Consider the following 13,587-nt stretch of genomic DNA (forward strand, 5'->3'; position numbering starts at 1 on the left):
GATATAGTGACTATGGGTAAACCAATGGGAAATGGCCATCCAGTTGCTGCTGTTGTCACTACTAGAGAAAAGCTGACAAGTTTGGCTGCTACTGGCATTGAATATTTTAACACAGTAAGTTCTCTCTGAAATATCATTAGCATTAATGGACTTAGAAAGAACTGTGTTTGAAAGAATAAAAATTTTCCAAATTTGCATAAGATGGAAACATGTTTAGGCTGATTTGAGCATCGCAATATTAGGTTAATTGGTATAGATTGAGGCAACTCTATTTTACTATTCTACTGAGGATTTTAGTAAACTTCAATTACTGCTTGTTTTTACAGCACAATATACAAAATTATTATTTTTTAATCAGTTCTTGTACAAGACTCATTTAATGGCAGAAAGGATGTGGGTGATTCACTCTATTTTCTTGATATTTAAACCACGTTTTGGTGTTTTTTTGGTGAACCAGTATGAATTAGTGAAACCAAAGACATCAACACCACAAAGTATTATCGTAAAAAATAGAAATCAAAGATATGAAATGAAAATAAAAGTATATTTTTAAAAGTAGTCCTTGAAGCTATCATCAGGTATAAACCTCAAACCAGTAATGCTGACACAGATAACAACCAAGGAATATTGTGCATTACCATGAGTGCTTTATGGGCATATAATCAAGCAGTTTCTATGGGGCATGACTAATCAAAGTTTCCTGAGTTCTATGACATAACTCAGAAAACAGTCTTTGAAGTGTTCCATAGGTCTGTGAACTCCCTCTATCTTTAAATGTAGAAGTAATCCAGTCCATTCCAAGTTTAGATGATTTTATTAAAATTAACACAAAACAACAATGGTTACCCAGCTAAATAATGTTAAGATGATTTTAAAATTATAACCTGGTTTGCTAAATAAGTAAATAAAAAGTATTAATAAATCTACCGAAAAATATTACTTACAACATATAGTGTTAATGTTATTAGCTCAATTTAAAAATCTAAAGGTTATTCACTACTTCAATGAAAAGCACTTAAGTCCAGAAACCCTCACCAGCCACAGTCAGGGTTTCATTTAGAAAAGGACAGGGGGGGGGAAAAATAATAGGGTGGGTTAGAGAAATTTAGGGGGGCGAAGGGACTGTGGGGCGACAGTGCACCCTCTAGAGGGGTCTGGAGGGCATGCCCCCCAGAAAATTTTGAATTTTTAGACCCTCTGAGATTGCTTCTGGCACATTTTCAGACCATTTTGGGGTTTCAAATAACATGATGAGATGACCATATTTCTGGTGCTGATAAGACGCTTAGCACCTTTATACCAAGTTACACAGGGTGCTGATAAGGCACTAGGAGTAATTTAACACCCATGGTTTTAAAACTGTACATTTCTCCTTGTTGTTTAGGCCTAAGGTTATCTTATGCTGTATATTCCTTGTGTTGATTTTCAGTTCGTATTTATTACATCCAATTACCCTTGAAAAAAATGGCTAACTACTAATTTCAAGGGGGGGGGGGCAAAATGGCCCACCCCCCCTAAAGAAACCCTGACAGTTATAGTATAATACCATAATGTTAGTTTTTGCCTTATTCAACAAGTTTTCATGAAAACTTGACTAAAATAGGTAACATGCAGAAGTTGTTTCAAACTGAAGGAATAAACTAAATAGTTTCTATTGAAAAATATGCAGATTATGCTTTCAACTAAACCATAGGCATGGCATTTGACAATGGCAAACTGTACTGAAGAAATGACTTTTGTGTAATTGCATAAGCTCCTTAGAATCTCTACATGAATAGCTATATAGCATGAGTGATCAATTCTATTGCTATATATGATGTTTTGTCTGCTTTGATGTTATTTTGTACCATGAGGTCTAATAGCCCAAAAATACTTAGATATATGATCTGGTGTGGTCCATTTACTCAGAAAGGATACAATACTATGAGAAAACATCATAAGCATCATGCATCTCCATGCTATATTTTTTTGTCATTTATTACCCCAGTAATATTGGCCTTTAAACCATGTGGTGTTGTCTTGTAATGATTCTTGGTATGTTTTTATACTATCATTCCTACCTTGGCGTCTGTACTTTTGTCATTGTCATTCTTACTGTTTTTATAAGGTTTCTTAAAATTCTTGTAAACTAGTGTACTGGAAAAAGTTGTGGGGTTCTAAAATGTAGTTTTTGTTATAAGGACTAAATAAGATACTTACATATTATAGATATTTTTAGACCTCTTCTCGATCTGCCCAAATCCATTGTAAAAAGCTAGATTACATAATGAGAGTAACTTTTTGCACTTACATATTATGATTTTTGTGTAGTTTTGGTGCAATCCTGTGTCAATGGCCATTGCATGTTCTGTATTAGAAGTCATTAAAAGAGGAGAAATTACAAGAAAATGCTCTCACGTGTTGGAACTTATCTATTGAAGCAACTTCGTCAACTCCAAAGTGGTCATGGATTGTATGGAGATGTAGTGGAGTGGACTGATGATAGGAGTAGAGATAGTGAAAAGTAAAGCTACTCGAGAACCAGATAAAGTAAGCTAAGGCTATATAACAAGGTGAGTCCGTGTTCACTTGCCGGCATGTACCATGTGCGCAGGTAGTCCTTAATTTATTATATATACACACACCTGTACAATTGTAAGTCCATTCACTTCATTTATTCGGTTTATACTGACAATGAAAGCACAATTAAAATTAAACCACCCTTAACTGCCTAGTATACAACAAGCAATAAATTTTTATTAACCCTAACTGCAAGTACTCCATGACTGATCATGCTTCAAGCTTCCCACTACATAACTTGCTTCTTTGTTGGCATTCTATGGCTATAGTCTTCTACAGATACACTGCTGCTATTTATGCATTCTTTGTAGCGCTCTCTATCTAGTCTGCATATGCCAACCCTTCAATAAGAAAGGAAGAGTCTGGTGAAAAGCACATTATAGGACTTGTATACCAGAAATGCAGAAATGAGTTAGAGCGATTCTTAGACTTGAGCATGTATTAAGAGAATGAAAAATGCAAAAACTACTGTTGTGGTATGTGCTGGTTTGATGATCTTTTCAAATAGAAGCACAGACCATATTTCACTAACTAATGCACTGTCTTGTTTCACACACAACGTGTTATGCTTAAGAGCAGAGTTTAAGCGCCTCAAGGACTTTATAGCTATCGTTGATTCACACGGAATAGGTGTTAAGTGAAAAGGAGGAGCTTGAAAGTGCATGAGGCATTCTTGTGGCCTGCAATATTTTGTAGGCTGTACAAGTCCTATAAGCACTTGTCCCCAGATCCTTCCTCTCTTTAACGAAGGGTTGACAATGCCAGACTAGCTCGTCTAGTCAGTGTGTTCACTGTAAAGAAAGTACCTTCCAAAACATTTATAGGACGATTTTTTTCAATTACAATCTTGTTTTAATAAGCTTGTCATTGTAAGTTTGAAAACAGTTATTATGGTGTTGGGTTCACACTGGGTTTGCATAATGAGAAAACGGAAAAGGGAAGGAGGATGATTTCCCATACTATCATAGTATATCAATGGAATTATTTTGGATGATTTGCGTTTTGGCTTCATTGAACTGGTACCTGCTACAATACAGGCTAGTATAAATGTAATATCCCAACTCTAATACTTATCATGTGGGTTTTGATACTCCTTCCCCTTCTGTCCCTTTTTTATTATGCACTTCTGATAATAACATAATATTCAAGTCTAGCCAATTGTTTAAATGTGAATGAATATACCATAAACTTACAATTAATGGTGGGTATTTTATATTAGTGATAACAGTAATACAAAGTTGTGATCCCATTTCAGAAACCACATAGGAAGTTTTGTTTGAATATGGCTCCTGGTGATTGCCATTTTATACAGAATATCTGCTAAATTTGGTATCCAAGTAGCCTAATTGCTTTTTGGATAACAAATAAAGAATTTTTAGAAAGCCTAACAAAGAAGCTTCAATAGTCATGCTCTATCAATGTTATAATATACACATGATTAATGTTAAGGTAAGATACATGGTGCTCAACAAATGGTGATATTTTAATGGAGTCATGCCCTCTGACAGCTATATAAACATTTTTTTTAATTTTATAGGCTTACAAAGGAGTACCAGATACTTGGCCTTTATGATGTGTTGATGGCAATGTCTTAAAAATCAAACCACCAGCATGTGTCACTGTTGAGAACATGGATTATTTTGTCTGCAGTTTAGATGCTATACTAAGTACAATGTAGTCTTCTGTCATACGTAATCCAGTACATTTGCAACAGAATTATATAAATTGTACTGGTAACTGTTTTAAATCCTTGTCGTTCTTGTTAATAGATATTTATTTGACAACTAAGTGCAATAATTGACACATGATTGTTGTTGTTTTTTAAAAGAAAATGTCATTCTATACATGATAATGGTTTTATTAACAAACACTATACTCTAGAGATATCAATAAGGTCTTTGTCTTCAACAATAGCTTATACTATGACATTATTGATCAAGACTACAGAAATGACAGTAATACAAAGACAAACAATTTTAATTTCCCTGTTAATGTTTATAGCGCTAGAAAATATTCCAAACAATGAATGAAATTGTGAGCAAGTAGAAGATGTGAAAATTTCAAGTATAGTAGATCTGAGAGTACAAAATGATTTTATGAATACACCGATAAAAGGAACACCTTACCTTCTTGGATTCATAGTGAGAATGAGCACATGATTGTCACAAACATAATAGGTATGCATATGTAGTGTCATGAGCACATAATGAGAAAGACCTATCTTTCTAATGGTCTCCTTAGCATTCAGAGCTAGACCAGATACACCCACTCACTAAATTAATACAAAAACAAGCGTTTATTGGTACAATACTAATCCTCCCGGCTCTTTGTACATGTTGTGGTATCTGCTATCAATCCAAAAAAGCTCATAATTGCTATACTTATTATAATAACATATAACTTATTGAAGCTTGGTCTTGAAGTTTACATGTGATTCTTCCCAATAGCTTCTTTCAATAATTTTATATCTACTAGTTTTCTTTGAGGTATCAGTATGCCTACTGAATCTCAGTCGAATAAATCACAACAATTAAACACAAATAATGTATATCATCAATACAGCAGCGATCAAGTGTTGAGTTTAAGTATAATTGTTGCAAGACAACTATCATGAGTGACATTACAATCATTGATAGATCTTCATTTCTTAACCCTAAATTTGCTAAAGTAATTATGGTTAATATTAGTATTTTAGTAAACGTGTTGTATAAGATCCATGTATTTAATATTGTGAGTTTTGGTTGTGGATGGAGCAATATATCAGTGAGCATCCTTCCTCTATATGTAACATTAATTAATCCTCTTAATATTACCAGCCATGTCACAAAGTTAAGAGAATATTTTTGTATGTAACAGTGAACAAAGAATGCTCTCCTCTGTTGTTGTTTTTATTGGTTGAGATATTAAGAATAGTTTTTCTGTAAACAGGAACTACATTACATGTTAGTGAGTTACAAGTGAAGGTGATGTTGTAGCCCTGATAAAAAAAAACAAATGACAGTAATCATCCAGTGGATGTCAAGAAAGCTGCAATGAACAGAGACTTACAAATAGCAACTGTTGAAATTAACGTCTGACTTTGACTACTAGCGTTATTACATCCCCTTGAGCTACAATTTCCATGTGCTATTCTCTGTGGATGTTACTTCCACATTGTGCAGAGCTTTATGGAGAAGTATCAGAACATTGATCTAACAGAAGATTAGGCTTGGGAAAAGACAATCTTATTAGACATTTCATACTAAAGACAGTTGCTAGCATTGTGTTCACTAAGCTTTGTGCAAATCGCTTGGAATGCTATAAAAAGAGGATATACCAGATAAATCAAGTGAAAGAATTTCCTGAATATTTTGAATACACTTGATGAATAGCCAATTCACACCAAGAATATGGAATTATTGTAATTACAACAAACAATATGAGGGTTGGCACACCCACCTCAAAGAAAAGTTAATCCCCAACGTTTTTAAAGTATTAGAATTGTTCCAGAGAGAGTAGGCAACTACAGAATATAATTAGAAGCACGTAGAGTCAAAAGAGCTTAAAGAAAGAAGGTTGTGGAGAGGGAAGAGAAGGTACAAAATTTTATAATCAGAATTAACCAGTGGTAAGAGGATCCTAGACACTTATACACCTGCTGTTAGGCATTGTGTAGTGTTTTTTTTATTCTTAGCTAGTAGTTGTGGTTATGTAATAAAATTCATTCCTCTCTTCATTTAATGAATTTTAATACTTATCAGTTTAATTAACAGTTTTGGAATTTGAAAATTTTGACTATTAGACATTTTGGGATATAACATTCTAGAAGACATTTCTCCCTAACCATCCATGTAGGTATGTTTCTGGTGAGTCTAATGTAATCATTGATACCATTCATGTATGGCACTAATATAAAAAAAGAACTAGTTTTGTTTCTCAATAACATGACGTTTTTATGTTTACTTAGTTATAACATGAAACTTATGTTCTATTTTTCTTTTTGTTACACTTGGTGTGCCATATTCATGAGAGTATAATGATCAAATGAATTAGCACAGTTTATATAAAGCTCCCATGTCTGAAAGACACAAAACGAAAAAAACTAATATATTTTGTAATAACCAGGTTTTCCACTTGTCTTTAGTCCACTTATTTAATTCAGTGATATTATTCCATACTGCATGTACATATAATGGTCAAACATACTATACATACAAATAAATAAAACATTTTTTAGAAAATGAAGTTAAATGTAGAGATGGCTAATATAAGACCAATCCAAAGAATGCAACCAAGATGGCAATTGCATCATGCCCTATATAATAGCACAGGCATTAGACTGGGAATCAACAGCATATCACTGAAGTAGTTTAAATAAAGCTGGTGAATTATTTGTGCAACCCTGTTAGTATGTAGGGACGATGCAATTGCCACGCTACTATCTTGTTTAAAGTCTTTGTATTGGATGATATAAGTCATCCCTACATTTGCTTCATTTTTTAAATACTTTACTTTACTATTTTTGCTTTCATCTTAAAATGCAAGTATTTTTTATATAGAGAGAAAGCTACAGCGTAGCATGTTGGAAGGCAGTGAGGTTCCATGTTCAAACCAGTTCACAACAAAGCATTCTTGCATATGTGATGAAGAAATAGTAATTATTATGAAAAAAGTCATAGAGGAAATTATCTGGGAACTTGGAAAGGTTCTATCAACAAGAAGGTCTTCAGAATACAATAAGAAAGTTGTATGATACTTAACTAACTGTAAACTAACTATACATAACTGTTCAGATATCGTACATTTAGAAACCACTTCACTTGCTAAATTGAAATATCTAGATAGATTGTACAAAACTAGTTATTGTTCAAGTCTTTCATTTAGTAGTAGTACATTCATTTCTATATAATTTTCATTCAATTATTTCTCTATCCATTAGCTCATGTGATAAAAATTTGCTTTATTTAGTCCACAGTATAACTGGCAGCCCAACACTATCTACATTAACGTATTAAAAACCACATGCAATAACTAAGACACTTAAATAACTAACTAAAGGTATTTTTCTAGGAGCAAGAGTAGCTGCACTGTTTGTTATGTGAAAACAGTGTGCTTTTTGTTATGTTACGGACCATTGAACCTTGTGGTCTGATTTATTGTATTCAGGTTTATGTAGCTTGTTGATATGTATTGCAACCATTATAATGTTGTCTTTGTAAGTATAATATTTGCAAGCTGTTTCTATGTTATAAACTCTTTATAATCCCTAACTCTGAGAATCATTATGCTAACTATTTCTAACTAAAACATTGTTGATGGCCCAGAACTAATAACTATAACTAACTAAAAGTAAAAACAAAAACTAAAACAACACTACATTTCAATGAACAGTTTAGGCCATCCCTACATAGACACTGCTATTGTGTGCCTGATTATATGTTTATAGTGCATGGGATAAACATGAACTACAGGCAATATATACCCTTGTATACAGGTAACTACTATCTACTGGATCAGTAAACTTTCAACTCTATAACGGCTATATATATGCATCTTAGTTGTCCTTTATTAAGCATAATCGATAGTTTCTATGGCTCCTCTAAAAAAGCTACATTCACCACATGTTGAGCTTGGAAAAATTTTCTATGAATTTGTCAAGCATTTGAAATTAAATATCAGTTTTTGTTGCTCAAAAAGACCTTGACGTACATACCTATGTGTGTGGTATAAAAATCAGAAATCAGATTACTGAATCAGTCGCTTCATTCATCCGCTGAATTAAAGTATCTAATAAATGTGCCCACTGTTTACATAAACATCCTCCTGACATCAAGACATCACTTTCTATATTAATATTAAATTTAAAGAGGATTAATATAAACATTACACAAATATTATAGAGGAACAACACACACCTCTAGCTCACACTACTTATACCACACACTACTAAAGTAGTAGCACAAATGACATGTCAATAAACGTTGCGTTTCAGAGAGGTTTAATTTCTAAAAAAAGCTATCAATGACCTACTCTTATTGCGGTTGCAATCCAGAACCTACAAATATTTTCTTTGGCTCTCCATTTGTAAATAACTATTATAGTTGCATAAAAAGCATATAAACATTAGTAATTCTGATAAATATAATACATATATGGAATATATATTATGGCTTGATGATGTAAATGAGATATGCTCATACAATAAACAGTAGTATTATTGTTTTAATGTTCAGTTTTGTTTTATGGTTACTCTTTGCTCTCCGGATCCGGAGAATTTCTGCTATTTGTGTCTTTTAAACTCATTTTGAGCTATCTTTTGAATTTTGGGTATATACACACAACGTTGGATCAGATGAACATCGAAAACCAAAAGAAAGAATAAGCTTACACAATCATGCAGAAATTTGTGTTAGGTATAGTTAATTACTTTTTAGATTTATTGTAATATCTGTAACAATAGTGGATGAGTAGTAAACATGTGAGACTAGAATGCTGTAATAACTGCTAGCATTATTCCCAGTACTAAAGTCGCATGATAAAAATCTGAATCAGCCTTAATGTTGGGATCTGGACCAGTGGTCATAGTGGCGGTGAAGAACAAGCACAGTCATTTCTTGAAGGAATATTGCAGTTGGTAACAACTTGTAACCTCAGTCCATCTACATTAAAACTTGATTTTCATTTCTCCATTTTCCAAGATAGTGAGAAGTTTAGTAGTTCCAAATGTTTTCTATTCCAATTAATTGTGCATTAATATAGCTCTGTCTGGTTGTGACGAAAGACAAGATAATTGTCTCTTACTAACATGTTTACTTGTGACTTGACAAGTACAGTTTTACATTAAAACCTCTACTAAAGTCTGTGATATGTCATTCAGTTTAGAGTGCAAGCCAGTGAGCTATATGGATAAATGTGAATGAAGTTGATGAAGTCAAACAATGACCTACTTTCCACAAGCTACAATTGTAGACATCTTTGAGTTGAATACAAAACCAGGTATTTTCATATACTACATAAATAGTGACAGTATAGTAACATTGGTATAGTTAACATCATGTCTTTTCTTACTTGGAATTAGCTCTTTTATTGACTGTGGTCCTTGGCCAACCACTGTCACTGCTGATACTGAGACACAGTATGGTTTCTGAATATCTAACTCAGTCAGTTGCACCCATGTATCAGTTACTGTTATTGTACGTGCATTTATTGTATCATAACAGGATAAAGATGAGGTAGATTCTGAGTAAGTGACTGTGTAATTTGTGATAAATCCTCTGCTTTCTGACAGCATTAGAGTTGTCCAATTAACCTAAACCAATTGAGGGTGTTTGACGAGTTACTTGTTCAACATCAGGTGACACTAATGGAGCTGTAGAGAACATAATAGAAATAGGACAATGAGAAGTTCATTAATTAATTTAAGTAACATTTATTAAGCTTTTAAATGTAATTGAAAGGCATCCTCTAGTTCAAAATCAAAATGAATACTTTTAAACTTGGTAGTATCTCATCTCTTGTCAAGCTATCACAGAAAATTAATAAACACCAAATATTGAGTTGTTGAAAACATAACATTCTGTTTTAACTTCTATATAGTATTGTCAAACCTCCTTCTGTCAAGAAGAATGTATTATTAGACACAAGTCCAGCAGCTCCAGTACTATTAACAGCAATTCCAATCACTTGATATGGTATATAAGGCTCTATCAAAACCAATTAATTATATCATAAAAAATTATAATATCTGTTTACCTAACTCTATTGTCACATTTAGAATTTGCATTGGGTGTAGTGTCCATTGCTGTTTCTTTGTAGCCTTATCATATAACTGTATGATATAGTAACTAATAAATACACAACATTTGTTGGAGGCTGCCATATTAGAACTTGCAAAGGACTAGCTCTACTACTGCAAGTAAATTATCACCTAAAAGAGAGAGAATACATATGACCATGTATAATGTACTGTATTATAGTTAGTGAAAACTAAAATAATACATACATACTAAAAGAACATTTTTACTGTCTTATAAGTAAAAAAACATTGTGAAGTACTTTGAAACTGTCACTTCATACCTGGTGGAAGACTGAAATGTTGGCATATCTGTAGTGATAAATAATAAACAAGTGATGAATTATTGTTGTGCAAAAAACTCTAACCTCTCTGTTCAGTTGTATTGTATATGTAGTATGACTGTGGTCCTTCTCCTCCTCCAGTTGTAGCTGAGACACTTACTCCCACATGTTGATAGGGTGTCAGTCCCTCCAGGAGATATAGTGTGAACTGACTATCTATAGTTGTAGTAGATATCTCACTACCATTAGTATAGTTGATATACAGAGTATAGTGAGTAATGATTCCATTAGGTATCAATGGGGCTCCCATTGAGTTAGAAGAGACGATTCACCAACAATCATGACATAGACATTAAGAGGACTGTGTGGAGCTATGGGCAAAAAGATGCCATCATTCCATACTAATGTCAATGATATATGATACAATATATTATAAAAACATGTAGTACATTTTCTTAAATGATATGGGTATACTACTAAATGTAATGTATCAAGTATCCTTAACCAGTCACTCCAACACAACAATACTTTATTACAGATGGTAGAGTTCAAATTCTTTAGTATTATTTAATCACATATCATGTAAGTAACCAGATGTTTAAGAACATGAGAATAAACAACCATTCCTTATGGTTTAACAATATTCATAACATTAATGAAATCCATTTATAGTAGTGGAATGTGTGGGTTGCCCTCCGGATATACCTGATTCTTCTGTTCTGAAATCCACACAGGATGCCGTACCATTACCAAATGTTAACAATGGCACAACACAAGAGCGATACTTTGTGAAAGGTTGCAGTCCAGTCACACTTGTAATGTTTAGTCCACTGCTAATAGACATATTCATAGTCTGAGACCCCAGTAGTCCATAATATATATATAACCAATAGCATTCTCATTGCCAGGTGATAGCCATGAGAGTTGACTTGAATTTGATGTTAAGTTAGAGTATGTCAAACCCATCCACTGGAAAGAATAGATTAAAACAATATTACTAAAATTTAGTATGCTAAGATGCCAATAGTAATACTATAGTTACCAATATGTCTACTATGAAAGAGAGGTAAAATAGATTGCTCTTTCCCCAAAAACAACAACACTAAAATGATATACATTGGCAGTTTGGGCACCTATGGACCATTAGATAAGCCTCATTAATTTAGTGATATAGAGCAAATTCCTGTGGTAAAAACACTATAAAAGTTGTTGTAATATATATAAGTATGCTAACATTTGAGAGTTAAATAAATTATGGTAAGACTAAGTCACTGTGTAGAGTATACTATAGTGTGCTGGCAGAGGTTAGGTCATTTATATGTTGTAGGCATCAGCTAGAATAGTCAAATAGCTTATCCTAATATGAACAAGGTGTTGGCTTTAAAATGTATTGATAGCTTTTATTATCTCCCCTCCAGCAATTTCATGATAGGCATCTAAAAATCAAATGACAACAATGTTGTTGCATGACTAACTTTAGTAAAGCAATATTACCCAGATATTTACTTTTCAAACAGCTTTGTTTATCCAATAACTTGTACACATTTTGTTTACATGACACAAAAGTTGAAAGAATACACATTTTGGTTTGAGTCACAAATATTATTGTCTAAATAATAATAATTAAACAAACTTATGACTCAGGCTTCATCCCACTGCTCTATTTCATGTGGAAACCACCAACTCATTGTCAAACATATACTTACAAACGCATCGTCTGTACTTGTCACCTCAATACTTCTCCTGTATTTAATTTTTAATGATTTACAAATTTTAAAGTTACCTGTTGACAATCGTTTCCTATCCGCCAGCAATACAAGTACACTGATCTGGCATGGAGCATTCTTTGTTTGGTCCACATCCTTCTGTGCAAACAGCTATACATATACAAGAGAAAACAAGTTGAGGCATATTAACTACATCAGTGAATATAGTTACTGTAACAGAGAATACTTTAATAATAACTTTGATGTGGCCAAATACTACATACTCAAATGACATATGTATAACGGGAATGAATAACATGTTCTACATTTTGATAACTGTGGTAAAGTAACATAGCTAAAATGTAATAGTTCATTCAAATGTCATATATACTGTGATACAAATTGAGGTGTGCAAACCTTACGTAAACACAAGTCACCATCATAACCTGAACAACAGACAGTATCAGAAAGTAGACTGTTTGGTTCTGAGTTGCAGAGATGCATGCTACATATATGAAGAGACAAATTATGCCATTAACATTTGTATCAGTAAATCATTATCTTGTTATATTAAAAACTCTACTCCAGGGAGAAACCAAGTTGAACTTACAAATAGCAGTCCTTATTAGTACACCACTGATCACCGCAGCCTGTAATTTTCATAATAAACGGTAAAATAACTAATTTTCGACTTTGCAACTGTTATTTTACAAGGCTGGATATAACTGTATGGAGAAAGAGTCGTGAGCATGATAGATTACATAAGAACAATGGTCCAACAAAGCTGTCAGGTCAAAGAAATAAAACGTAACCTGCTTGATGACACGTTCGTGGCAAGCATGAAACACCAAACAACAAATGCAACAAGACTAACTATTGCCATACTAGCTAGGGGAAATGATTTAGCTTTTCTTGCAAGCAGCAAGCTATTTGGTTTCCGCCCTAAAGTTATAACTATTCATAACCCATGTTTTGCACCCGGATGCTGAAGTCAGTAATGAATAATTAAAAATAATTTTTTTTATTAATTTTCAATTGATGTATATACACAATTTTATTATTAATCATTACACTTTTCAAACTCTTCTTCATAATGAAAATCTTCAATAATTTCAGAGAGGTCTTCTTCACTATCTACTACTTTCCCCATGCCACATCATGAAGTGATTATAAAAATATTTGAAACTACATAAATGTTGTGCATCTGTACTAATCATGAGATCTGTTCTGTTAACATACTCCACATAGTCCATGTCATCTCTTGAGA

This window comes from Gigantopelta aegis, unplaced genomic scaffold (assembly GCF_016097555.1).
Source record: "Gigantopelta aegis isolate Gae_Host unplaced genomic scaffold, Gae_host_genome ctg4359_pilon_pilon, whole genome shotgun sequence".
Lineage (NCBI taxonomy): Eukaryota > Metazoa > Mollusca > Gastropoda > Neomphalida > Peltospiridae > Gigantopelta > Gigantopelta aegis.